Consider the following 12,052-nt stretch of genomic DNA (forward strand, 5'->3'; position numbering starts at 1 on the left):
ATTGATTCCCGACTGACCGGTAGCTGTTTGGCGTTGCAAGCTTCCACAGGGCTATCGCCACTCGCTTCTCAACTGTGAGGGCTGCTCTCATCCTGGTATTCTGGCGCTTCAGGGCAGGGGAAAGCAAGTCACAAAGTTCCATGAAAGTGCCCTTACGCATGCGAAAGTTTCGCAGCCACTGGGAATCGTCCCACACCTGCAGCACGATGCGGTCCCACCAGTCTGTGCTTGTTTCCCGGGCCCAGAATCAGTGTTCCACGCCATGAACCTGCCCCAGTGACACCATGATTTCCACATTGCTGGGGCCTGTGCCTTGTGAGAGGTCTATGTCCATGTCAATTTCCTCATCACTCTCTTCGCCGCGCTGCAATCGCCTCCTCAGCTGGTCCGGGTTTCGCCTTGGCATGTCCTGGCTCTGCATATACTCCAGGACAATGCGCGTGGTGTTCATAGTGCTCATAATTGCCGCGGTGATCTGAGCGGGCTCCATGATCCCAGTGCTAGCTATGGCGCCTGGTCTGAAAAAAGGCGCGAAACTAGTATCTGACGGACCAGGAGAAGGAGGGAGGGCGGGAGGGAGGGAGGGCCGAGTGACGACATGGCGTACAGGTACAGGTACAGGGAATTAAAATCAAGAAAGGTGGCTGTGCATCAGGGAGAAACACAAACAACTGTCACACAGAATGGTCCCCCCAAAGATTAAACTGAAAACCCTGGGTTTAGCAGGCCGTTGATTTGACGGAGGGAGGGGGAAGCAAATGAATACAGAACAAATCTATTTTTTACATCTTAAGCTGGCAGCCGACGGTGCAGCATGACTGATAGCCTCTGCAGTACGATGACAACGGATATCAGTCGTAATATACCATCTTCTACCAAAAGGCAAGGGGCTGCTGCTGTGTAGCAATGCAGCCCCACGTCTGCCAGCCCCACGTCTGCCAGCACCCAGCATCGCCCTCAGCCTCTTCTGGGTGCTTAGCAGACAACACTGGGCAATTGGCAGAAAATAGCATACTACGACTGATAGCCATCATCATCAAGACAGTAGCATGTCTGCCCAGGTGCCCATGATTGACAGCCACTGCAGTACGACGACGATGGTTACCAATCATAATATACCATCTTCTATCAAAAGGCAAGGGCCTGGTGCAATGCAGCCCTACGGCTGCCAGCCCCACGGCTACTAGTCATGCTACACCATCTACCGCCAAAAGGCAGTTAGCAGCTGCTGCTGTGTAGCAATGCAGTCCCACGTCTGCCGGCACCCAGAGGACATATGGTGACGGTGAGCTCAGCTGAGCTGAGCAGGCTCCATGCTTGCTGTGGTATGTTGTCTGCACAGGTAACCCAGGTAAAAAGGCGCGAATCTATTGTCTGCCGTTGCTCTGACGGAGGGGGAGGGGCCTGACGACATGTACCCAGAACCTCCCGCGACACTGTTTTGCATCATCCGGGCATTGGGATCTCAACCCAGAATTCCAATGGACGGCGGAGACTGCGGGAACTGTGGGATAGCTACCCATAGTGCAATGCTCCGGAAGTCGACGCTAGCCTCGTACTGTGGACGCGGTCCGCCGACTAGAGCACTTAGAGCATTTTATGTGGGGACACACACAATCGGCTGTATACAACCGATTTCTATAAAACCGGCTTCTATAAATTCGACCTAATTTCGTAGTGTAGACATACCCCCAGACTAGATGGACCCCTGGTTTGATCCTAAGTCCTTCTGTAAAGATAAATGGCAGTTGTTATAGGTGGAGCTGGTCGCACTGCCTATAGCAGGGGTAGTCGACAGCCGGACTGTGAACCAAATCCACACTGCCAGATGCTTTTGAATGGAGCCCAAAATCTTTATTTACTTGTTGTTGTTATTTTATTTTATTTTATTTTATTATTTTCTCTGGCGTCTGGACCTTGACTGGACCTTGACCAAGAAATTTGGACCTCGGCAAAAAATAGACTGCCCTGACCTACAGTACAGCTTGCCTAACACTGTCCATTGTCGGGCTCTGTGTTCAGTTGCTTGGAACTTAGCCAAACTTTAACCATGGGGCCTGACATTTTCCAGGCCAAGTCTTTGCCGCAGGCTGAACCATTGGGGAAAGTTTCAGATGAGACAGTTCAGCCATCTCCAAGAAAAGACACTTGTTAAAATATTTGTATAACCTTTTCATTGAGAAGCTCTAATGCCTTCATACTTTGGAGCCGGGACTCGAAATTTAGCACAGGATGTGCCTTTTGCTGTTCCCTTGAAAAACCACCCAAACTTGGCCCCGTTATAAGCCTCCAAAAGATCAAATGCTGCACAAGTTCAGTTGGGACTTGAGAACTTGCCGCTAAATTCTTCAAAGATTCTGTCTGCTCTGAGCATGCTCCAGCCCAGGGCTGCGCAAAGGACGAGCAGGACTTTCCCTGGTGTTGTTCCTCCCTGCTGCAAGCAGTGAGAGCAGGGAGGCTGCCCTGTGCTCTCAGTGACATGCCTGGTGCCCAGGCAGCGTGGAGGCATTCAGGTACTGTGCGGATAAGATCCTTTCTAGAACCAAGGAGAAGGAAATGGCCTGACTGGGACATAGAGGAGACAGAATTAAGGTGGCTGGAACACCTTAATTTTGGCATTTCCTGACTTCAGTGCTTGACTTTGCAACCTTAAATGTTCTTTTAACTGTTTGTTTTGAATGTAATTCTCCTATCTATTCTTGGGCCATGGACTTGTGTTGCCTGGGGCAGTTTGAGGTACAATCTATTTGGCACTGTTTGTCAGATGAGAGCTGTCCCCCCTGTATGTTTGTGTTTTGTTTCTCTTGGCCTGACTTTTCATAAAAGGAAAATGTAGAAAAGATTTAAATGACTGGATGACCCAGTGAGCGTTGTTTATTTCACAGGCTGACCATTAACATCCTCATACCTTTTTGTTTTCTACAGTAAAAGTCTTAAATGAAGTTTGTTCCTAAAACGACTACCGTTATTTACTGAGAGCAACCCGGGTGGCTCTCGCTTGAGTTCAGTACCAAAGGGAAGCCAAGCGTCAAGGAGTTTACAATCGAAGGCCCCAGTCCAGCAGTTCCACCTGCACAGGTGCATCAGCTCAAAGCACTGGGGAATATGTTAGACAGAGAAATAGACCATCCAGGGGTAACTGGGTGAAATTCTCTGGCCTGTGCCATGCAGGTAAGACTACATGTTCTAATAGTCCCTTCTGGCCTTAAAATCTCACACTCACCACCTATACGTTACACATCAGTGGCAAAGCAGAGCACCCATGCTCACATTTCATGTTCTTTCCTGGGTTAGTTAGTTATTTAGTAGCCGTGATGTGGCCCATGCACCCCGTCCTGGGCAGCTTGCAGTCTGACACCCACACACGAGGCGCGCTGGGGGGGCACTCGGGGATTAACCTACGGTTTAGTTATTGTCTCCTTTTCTTCTCTGCTCATACAAAGCTGTGGAGAAGGCAGCAGTGAACTGACAGGCGTTAGCAGTTGCGGCCCTACTGACATGAGTGAGACATTTGGAGGGCGTGGCTGAGGAGAGGAGAGGAGAGGAGAGGGGGGCCAGGTTGTCCCAGGATCATCGCTGGGAACTCTGCCCGGCAGCTCAGTGCACACTGCCAGCTGTGCGGTGTTATGGGCTCAGGATCAGCAAGGATGGGTCTGGTTTTTGTTTTTAATCTCAGAGGTGGCAACCCCAGCACGTGCTTCACTTTGACGGGACCAGCAGCCTGGTAGGAGCCTGAGCCCAGCACGGCAGGAACTGACTTTGTGTTCAGCACCTGGTGCAACGGGTTCCTGCTCCGAGGCGCTACAGTCATGATCGAGCCCCTGAGCCGGGACTCCCTCAGTGCGAGGGGGGGCTGGGGGTTTCCCTCCCGGTGGGAAAGGGAAGTGACATGGGAAGGAGGCAGACCACTCCCTTGGGGGAAAAGCCTGAATCCTGTTAGGCCCTAAGATCAATGCAGGATTGTTCCCAAGGCTTGTGAGAGGAGGCTTCCCCCACCTTCCTGGGGGGAGAGGCCCACAGAGAGCTCAGCTCACTCTCTGGCATGAGTGAGACAACTTTTGCCCTTATGCAAAATGGCCACCATCTCCCATTGATCTCAATGGGAGTGAAGGTGCAACTTGCCCTTGGTTAAGATGGTTGCCACTTCACTTCAGTCTCTGTAATTGGATGTGATGTTTGCCCCTAGTAAAGATGACACCCGGCTCCCACTCCTTCTAGCATGACTGAAGCCGGGCTGCACCCTGGGCTGGCAAGAAGCAATGCAAGCTGGGGCGCTGGTGAACATGGTGTCGGACAGGGAGGCGATGGGATACGGGGGGAGGAGTGAAGGAAGGAGCCCAGGACCTGTGTCACAGGGTTGAGGAGGGGTGTGATGGGGTGTGTGAGCCCCAGGGCAGGAAGGGGTTAATGGCCTGGCCTGGCTTGAAGAGGGGCTGCAGCACTTGCCAGAAACGCCAGGCCGGGCGCTGCTGGGCCGGGGCAGGATTCGGGGTCCGGGCTGGCCGAGGGAAGCTCTGGGTTAGGCCTGCGAGGAAGTGGGACCCCGAGGCTGGAGAAGTGAAGCCTCCAGAGAGGAGCAATGAGGGGCCTCCCCGAGGGGGTGGGAAGCTCTGCTGGGGCCCCCGTTGCTCCTGTGCTCGCTGGGGATGACTGGCCAGCGCCCCCCCCGGGCCGTGTATGTGGCAGGCCCGGTCCCTGCTGAGTGCAGTACACACGCTGTGGGAAAGCCTCCAGCCCCAGGAATGGAAGTGGGGGGCTGCCCCTGCTCAGGGCCCTGACCTTTGACCCTTCAGAGTAGCCTTTCATTAAAGGTTTTTCCTGTAACTTTCCCCAGAGGGGCTTTTCTCACTGGCTCTGGGGCCCATCGCCCCTCTCCAGAGACCCCTGCATTAAGCAGTCACGGGGATAGGTGTCTCTTCGGAGGGGCTGTGACCCTCACCACTGGGGCCTGCGTGGAGGGGAGATGGTGCTCCATGGGGGAGTCTCTTAGTGACCCTTCTGGTGCCCCAGGGGTGGGGGGAGCAGAGGGGCAAAGGCTGTTTGCTGCTGTTTAATGTCTCCCACAGCAGCGTGGGGACCCCAGACCCCACGGGCCTGAGTGAGTGCAGGGAACTGGGAGAGGGGCACTAACCCGTCCACACTCACTGCATGAGCTGAGTGAGGTAAAGGGGCCAACCCCCTCAACAGGGCAAGTAATGGAGGCTCTGTCAGTGTCTCCTCTTTGAGGCGGTTTGCTGCTCTCAGTGACACGGGTGGGGGCGATTCCCCAGTGGTTCTATCCTGACCGGGTCCTTCCTCCTCTCTGGAAGGTGTGAGCAGCAACCCGCGGGGGGAATCCCCTGCCCTGGCTTGTCTTCGTAGAGCTGCTCTGAGCCTTGCCTCCGCGCGCAGCCTTGGCGGGAGGGAGCTGGAGCTGGGCTCCTGACTGTGGTTACAGATGGACAAAGACCCAGGGCACTGGCTGCAGCAGCCCCAGCTCAGGTGGCCGTTTGCAGGGAGTGGATAAACCCCCGGGCCAGCCCTGCTGGGCCGTGTGATCGCTGCGACTCTCACACACAAGGCCCCTTTCCTGCTGAGGCTCGGGGGCAGGAGGTAGGAGCAGCAGGGGCTGAGCGTGGAACTCTTGTGATTGCAGGGCCGGGTGATTTTCCCGGGAGGAGGCCAAGTGGGAGATGCTGGCAGACTGGGAGAGGAGCTGTACCGGGCTGTGATGTTGGAGAACTATGGGACACTGCTCTGCTGGGTAAATAGCGATTTTCCTTCTGTCGCTGAGCTCTGCTGAGCTGTGAAGAGCCGAGACTCTGACCCCGAACCTCCATTTCATTCCTATCGGCTCCTTTGGGGTTTCTCCTGAACCACAGTTTTCCTGAGACTCTGATGATCCTACTGGGTAATCCCCAGCCCCTGTCCCCCAGGAGTCTGAGCAGAGAGCAGTGGGGCAGTGGGAGGCAGGGACTGTTGACGCACCCATCACAGCAGCTTCCCGCTGGGGCCGGGGGTTCTGTGACCACAACCTGAAACCTAAAACGAGCAGCTCAGGCCTGGTGTGTCTGGTCAAGCAGGAGTTCGTTCCCGAGGGCCGGGCTCTGTGTCCTCCTGTGGCTTGTGGGTGAAGTCGGCCTGAAGCAGCCCACCCCCTCCAGCCGGTCAGTCCCTGCCCGTGCTCTGTACCAAGAACTCTGTGAGAGGGAACACACCCAATGGCCCCTGACCGTTCCCCACCAACAGTTTATGGAGGCTCCAGACCTGGAACAAGGGGCAGAGGTGGGGGCCAGCCAGGGCCGGCTCTAGGTTTTTTGCTGCTGCAAGCAAAACATTTTTTGGCCGCCCACCCTTTTTTTTTGGCTTTTACACGTTTGCACTTTGCAATATTCTTTTTTGACTGTTTAAAATTAAAAAAAAAATGAAAGCAGAGAATATGTAGTTAGTGAAATAAAACAATGTCCTACTAGTGTGCTCATTTAATGTTAACAAAATCACAGTTACAAACAATTTGGGTTCAACTATACACTGCAATGAAAAACGTTAGTATCTTCTGGTGCGCCCAGTTTCTCATAAATAAAAAGAATTTATATGAAGTGAATTTTTCTGGTTTTTATACTTGCGTAGTCTTTTAATAATTCAGTGGCTGCCCCCCTAAGCAGGACTTTCCCCCTCTCCACCCAGCTGCAGCCCCACCACCCACCCTTGTCCCGGGACACCTTTGCCCCCTGTTACCTTTGGTTCCGTTTGGGTCTGAGCCGCTTCCCCCCGCCGGGCTGGTCTGCGCTCCCTGGCCCACTGGCCCGGGGGATCGGGTGTCAGCCGCATCGGTCAAAGCGGTTCCTCTCCGCCCCCCTGCGAACAGGAGCCGGGGACTTTGCTTCCCACCCGCTCCCCCTGGCTCTGCCCGGCTGGGAGCCGCTCCGCAAGCAAAGCACATTGTGCAGAGCCAGCCTGGCTGCCATTAGGTGCTAGGGTGACCAGATGTCCCTGGATTATAGAGACAGTCCGGATTTTTGGGTCTTTTTCTATTACCCCCCCACTCCCATCCCGATTTTTCACATTTGCTGTCTGGTCACCCTACCAGGTCCTAGGCATGAAGAGGGGATCCCCCTTGGGTCACACGCACACCCGGCCTCAGTGTCCCCTCTCCTTGCACAGTGATGTGTGAGGTGGGGTGAACATTCAGAGATGACTTGGAGTACAACAGCAATGACTGGGGTCTATGCCCCTTGGGTCACTCCATGGGGCTATTTGCCAGGCCCCTGGCCACCTTCTCTGCCCCAGACACATGCTGTCCCCAGCAGGGCCCCCCTGCCTCCCTCCATATCGGTGCTTCCCCTTCCCCAAGGACTCGCGTCCGGATCCTTCCTGCAGAGGGTGGCTGCAGGAGCAGGTCTGAGGAGCAGGAGCAGGTGGAAGGTCCTGAGACCCTTCCGCTGCACAGGGCATTGCCAGAGGGATCAGAGGACAGCACCACGCAGACTCCTGAGGCTGTTCAAACCTGCATCAGTCAGTGCCGGTCCCAACGGCGCCCGGTCCTGATGAGACCTGGCACCAGAGAGAGCCTGTATCCATGTGCTGTGTGCGAGCAACGCTTCCCGGGGAAGAGAGAGCTGAAAAATCATGAGAGGAGCGTCCCTGTGGGGAGCGTGGATGCGCTGAGTGTGGGAGGAGATTCAGGACAAAGTGGGCTCTTCCTGTACACCAGAGAATCCACGTTGGGGGTGGTGGTGGTGTGAGACCTTCTCCTAGGGTTACCATATTTCAACAATCAAAAAAGAGGACGGGAGGAGCCCCGCCCTAGCCCCGCCCCTGTCCTGCCCTAGCCCCGCCCCTGCCCCTTCAACTCCCTCCCACTTCCTGCCCCCTCAGAACCCCCAACCCTCCCCCCCACGCCTTGTCCCCTGACTGCCCCCTCCTGGGACCCCTGCCCCTAACTGCCCCCCAGGACTCCACCCCCTACCTAAGCCTCCCTGCTCCTTGTCCCCTGACTGCCCCCTCCTGAGACCCCCCCCATCCTAACTGGCCCCCTAGGACCCTACCCCCTACCTGTCCCCTGACTGCCCCAACCCTTATCCACACCCCCACCCCCAGACAGACACCAGGGACTCCCATGCCCCATCCAACCACTCCCCACCCCCTGACAGCCCCCCCCAAAACTCCCGACCCACCTAAACCCCTCTGCTCCCTGTCCCCTGACTGCTCCGATCCCTCTCCCCACTCCTGCCCCCTGACAGCCCCCCCCAGAACTCCCAACCCCCCCCCCGCTCCTTGTCCCCTGACTGCCCCCTCCTGGGACCCCTGCTCCTAACTGCCCTCCAGAACCCCACCCCCTACCTAAGCCTCCCTGTTCCTTGTCCCCTAACTGCCCCCTCCTGAGACCCCCCCACCCTAACTGCCCCCCTAGGACCCTACCCCCTACCTGTACCCTGACTGCCCAAAACCTTACACCCCCAAACCCCAGACAGCCTCACCCCAAACTCCCGACCCATCCAACCCTCCCCCTGCTCCCTGTCTCTTGACTGCCCCCTCCAGAACCTCCCTGCCCCTTCTCTGACCCTGTGGCCCCCTTACCCTGCCGCTCAGAACAGCGTGTCGGGCTCCACGCGCAGCCCGACACGCTGCCGCGCTCCCCCACGGAGCGCATAGCCCGGTTCCCGCCCTCGCAGAGTGCTGCGGAGCGGCGCGCTGGGCAGGGGGAGGAGCTCCAGACTGCCGGAGGCTGAGGCGAACGGCCGGCCGGCGGCGAATGGAGGGAGGGAGAGAGAGGAGGGGAGTGATCTCAGCTGCAGGGGAGAGGAGGGGGAAGTGGAGGAAGGGCTATGGCTGCCGGAGCCCAGTGCAAGTGGCACCATCCAGCCAGCTGCCCTGTCAGCCGCGCGCGCTCTGCATGGGGGGGAAATCCGGACATTTACAAATTCCCCCGGACGCTATTTTTAACTCAAAAAAGCCGGACATGTCTGGCAGAATCCGGACGAATGGTAACCCTACCTTCTCCCTGCAGGGAGGGTGGGGAAAGATTCAGGCACCTACCAAATCCGAGACCCCACCAGAGAGTTTTCAGGCTGGGGAGAGGCCCTTTCCCTGCATGGACTGCGGCCGGGAAGCACTTCTGCGAAATGCAGAGTCTAACAAGACACAGAGCGTTCACACTGGTGAGGGGCCTGTGCTCGGTTTGGGTATAAATCGTCTCTTGTGACGCCCCCAAGCCCTGAGGGTCTGTCTGCACCGCAGCTGGGGGGGCGCTTCTCAGAACAAGGAGACACACACAGGCAAGCTCTGCTTGCGGGCTGCCACAGCCCTGGATGGCTGGAGCCTGGAGATCAAGCTCTGCTGGGCTTGCTGGCTCGGAGAGCAGAGTCCCCAGCTGCCTGAGTCTCCAGCGTCTCCCCCCACCCCAGGGTCTGTGTTCCCGGCACAAAGGCAGGGTGATCTGGGGCTTTGTTCCCACACTGAATGCAGAAAATGCCTCTGGGGGAAGTTTATTCAAAGCTGCTGCAGAAGCATCAGTGGGTCCTGCCCTGCTGTGAGCTTGGGGCCTGGCTGGGGGAGCTGGGTCCATTCTGCATGTGGGGTGTGTAACAGTCACATCAAGGGGGAGGCTTGGGGGGTCTGCCACGCACCTCCCAGGATGTTCCCTGGGCCTTTCCCCTCTCTAACATGGGCCATTGTGTGACGGCATAGAAACAGGGGCTTTTCCCGACGAGACCTGCTCTGCGCAGGCTGCCTTCGCCCTGCAGCGGGATGCCCCTTGCCCCCTGCCAGGCACTGGCCCCTTCGTTACCGACCCCGCGGCAGCACACAGAGGCCTGGTGCAGGAGCAGGGCTGGCGTAATAACAGGGCGGACACGCCCGTTCCTGCCCGAGGCGCGTGCCCCCTCCTGGAAGAGCAGCTGGCAGAAGTGGGTGTCGTGAATATGGGCAGAGGGAGGAGGGCGACGCGCCCGTGGGCCTGGGGGTGGCGGCAGCAGTTTGGCAGCTCAGCCCCAGAGCGTAGGGTTACCATCTTTTAGTTTTTAAAAAGGAGGACACTCCATGGGGACCCAGCCCCGCCCCAACCCCGCCCCTTCCCCGCCCTCAGCTCTGCCCCAACTCTGCCCCCTCCCCTGAACACTCCGCCCCCTGCTCCTCCCCCTCCCCTGCTTCCCGCAAATCAGATGTTCGCAGGAAGCCTGAAACAGGGAGGCAGCAGGTAGGCTGGGGCGGGGTGCGGCGCGGCTCAGTCCGGCCCTCCTGGCCGAGCGGCTCTCTTCGGCGGCCGGCCCAGGCCAAGAGGCTCTGGCCCCGGCGTCTCCCGCCCGGCTTGGCTCGGGCCCTGGGGAACTGGCCCCCAGCCCGGCCCCGCGACCCTGGCTCCCAGCCCGGCCCGGCCCCGCGACCCCGGCTCCCGCCCCCGCGACCCCGGCTCCCGGCCCGGCCCGGCCCCGCGACCCTGGACCCTGGACCCTGGCCCGGCCCCGCGACCCCGGACCCCAGCCCCGCGACCCCGCGACCCCGCGACCCCGGACTGGCCCGGCCCCGTGACCCCGGACCCCGGCCCGGCACTGCGACCCCGGCTCCTGGCCCGGCCCGGCCCCGCACGCCCGGCTCCTGGACCCCGGCACCGCGCCCCCGGCTCCCGGCCCGGCACCGTGCCACCGGCCCCTCGACCCCGGCCTGGCACCGGCCCCGGCACCGCACCCCCGGCTCCTGCCGAGCACCGCCGGCCCCGGCCCGGCCCCGCACCGCCGACCCCAGCCCCAGAGGCCCCGGCCGAGCACCGCCGAGCCCTCCCTCCCGATTTTCCTGGACATGTCCGGCTTTGGGGGATTTCCCCCCGGACGGGGATTTGAGCCCCAAAAAGCCGGACATGTCCGGGAAAATCCGGACGTATGGTAACCCTAGCCGGGCCTCACTCCAAAGCCGCAGGCCTTTCCCCATCCCCCCTGCACCCTCACCCACATTCCCTTCGCAGCTTCCGGGGAGACCGGTCCTCCCACCCCACTCGCTGAGGGTCAGTGGCCAGCACATGTCCTTCTCCAGAACCCAGAGCTGTGGGCCTAGCTGAGCCCCACTCCCAGGGATTACATTCTCCTAGAGCAGAGGTTCTCAGACCCATGGTCCGTGAACCACCAGTGCTCCGCGAGCTCCATTCAGGTGGTCCGTGGATAGTTCCCTCTCAGGTGCGGGCCTGGGCGGCCGAACACAGGACAATGAAGGGCCACCCATCTAACTAGTGGAGCATGCAGGTGTGGCTCCACTAATTAGATGCCTGGACCCTGGAGAAGACGCACCTGTAAAGTGAGGTGGTGGCCTTGGGGGGGGGGGGAATGGGGGTAGGTGGGAGAGGGCAGTGGGGTGAGAAAAGGGGGTGGGGGGAATTTGTGATGTGCAGGGCTGTGGCTGCCAGAGAAAGAGGTGACTTTCCCCAGCTCCAGGGCTGTGGCTGCCGGGGAGAGATGGCCTCCTTCCCAGCCCCAGCTCGGGGGCTGCTGCAGTGGGGGGAGAGAGGGAGAGACCACCCCCTCCTTCCCAGCCCCAGCTCGGGGGCTGCTGTGTTTGGGGAGAGAGGGAGAGACCACCCTCTCCTTCCCAGCCCCAATTCGGGGGCTGCTGTGGCGGGGAAGAGAGGGAGAAGACCCCCACTCCTTCCCAGCTCCAGCTCGGGGGCTGCTGCAGTGGGGGAGAGAGGGAGAGGACCCCCCCTCCTTCCCAGCCCCAGCTCGGGGGCTGCTGTGGCGGGGGAGAGAGGGCACATCCATCGCATTAGAAAGGTAAGACTACTGATCTTAAAATATGAGCGGTGTGCTTTTATGTGTAGAACAAAAAAACCCTGTTAATTATTATTAAGGTTTTTCTTATATATAGCTCTTTTATCCAAAGCGCTTTATAATAGTTAGCTAATGGTACAAACAATATTTGGAGAGATCATTAAGTGGTCTGCTGAGACCCTCAGCAATTTTCAAGTCGCCTGCGGAAAAAAAAGTTTGAGGACCACTGTACAGAGTATTTCCCAGAGCCCCCTCCCACCAATACTATACAAATCCCAGGGCCCAGTGGGGCTGGGGAGCTCCAGGCTTCAGCTGCT

The 12,052-nt window shown here is 58.6% G+C and overlaps 2 long non-coding RNA genes across 2 annotated transcripts in view; one reads left to right on the plus strand and one right to left on the minus strand.

Moving 5' to 3' along the window:
• The window catches only part of LOC135981902 (uncharacterized), a 17,754-nt gene extending 10,791 nt beyond the window's left edge, over nucleotides 1-6,963 (minus strand). The window contains exon 1 of the long non-coding RNA XR_010599078.1: nucleotides 6,718-6,963. This is a non-coding gene — a long non-coding RNA (uncharacterized LOC135981902). The remainder of the gene's footprint in view (nucleotides 1-6,717) is intronic.
• Nucleotides 603-6,578, plus strand: LOC135981899 (uncharacterized). Its single transcript, XR_010599075.1, has 2 exons — nucleotides 603-3,171; nucleotides 5,636-6,578. It is a non-coding gene; the product is annotated as an uncharacterized LOC135981899 (long non-coding RNA).
• Nucleotides 6,964-12,052: the final 5,089 nt, after the last annotated feature.

Source organism: Chrysemys picta, chromosome 2 (genome assembly GCF_011386835.1).
Source record: "Chrysemys picta bellii isolate R12L10 chromosome 2, ASM1138683v2, whole genome shotgun sequence".
NCBI lineage: Eukaryota > Metazoa > Chordata > Testudines > Emydidae > Chrysemys > Chrysemys picta.